This window comes from Silurus aristotelis, assembly GCF_946808225.1.
Source record: "Silurus aristotelis genome assembly, chromosome: 7".
Classification (NCBI taxonomy): Eukaryota; Metazoa; Chordata; class Actinopteri; order Siluriformes; family Siluridae; genus Silurus; species Silurus aristotelis.
This window is the reverse complement of record NC_139580.1, coordinates 1,227,254-1,227,995: the sequence shown is the minus strand read 5'-3', so window position 1 is coordinate 1,227,995 and position 742 is coordinate 1,227,254.

Here is a 742-nt window from a genome sequence, read left to right as displayed (position 1 = left end):
CCTTAGGAAATATTATTAGAAGGCATGGAATTAGCTTCTATTGTTATGCTGACGATACCCAACTATATATCTCATCTAAACCAGGCGATACAGCTCAATTAGCTCGCATAACTGAGTGTGTTGAAGAAATAAGAGATTGGATGACTCATAACTTTCTATTTTTAAATTCTGATAAAACGGAGATTTTGCTCATCGGCCCAAAAACTAGTATACATAAGCTCCAGCATCTCAACCTGCATTTAGACGGATGTTCTGTAACCACTAGTTCAACAGTAAAAGAACTGGGAGTTATTTTAGAGCAACTTATCTTTTAAAAATCATATCAACAAAGTTACAAAAACAGCCTTCTTTCACCTTAGAAATATTTCTAAGTTAAGAAACATGTTGTCTATATCTGATGCAGAGAAGCTCGTCCATGCGTTTATGACCTCCAGAATGGACTATTGTAATGCATTACTAGGTGGATGTCCTGCATCATTAATAAACAAGCTTCAGTTAGTTCAGAATGCAGCAGTCAGAGTTCTCACAAGGTCAAGAAAATACGATCATATAACCCCAATCTTATCGTCCCTACATTGGCTTCCTGTTAAGTTTCGAATAGACTACAAACTACTGCTACTCACTTATAAAGCACTAAATGTCCAGTCTTTAAACACGCTACAATCCGTCACACTCCCTGAGATCTCAAAACTCTGGGCTTCTAGTAGTTGCTAGAATAGCAAAGTCCACTAAAGGTGGTAGA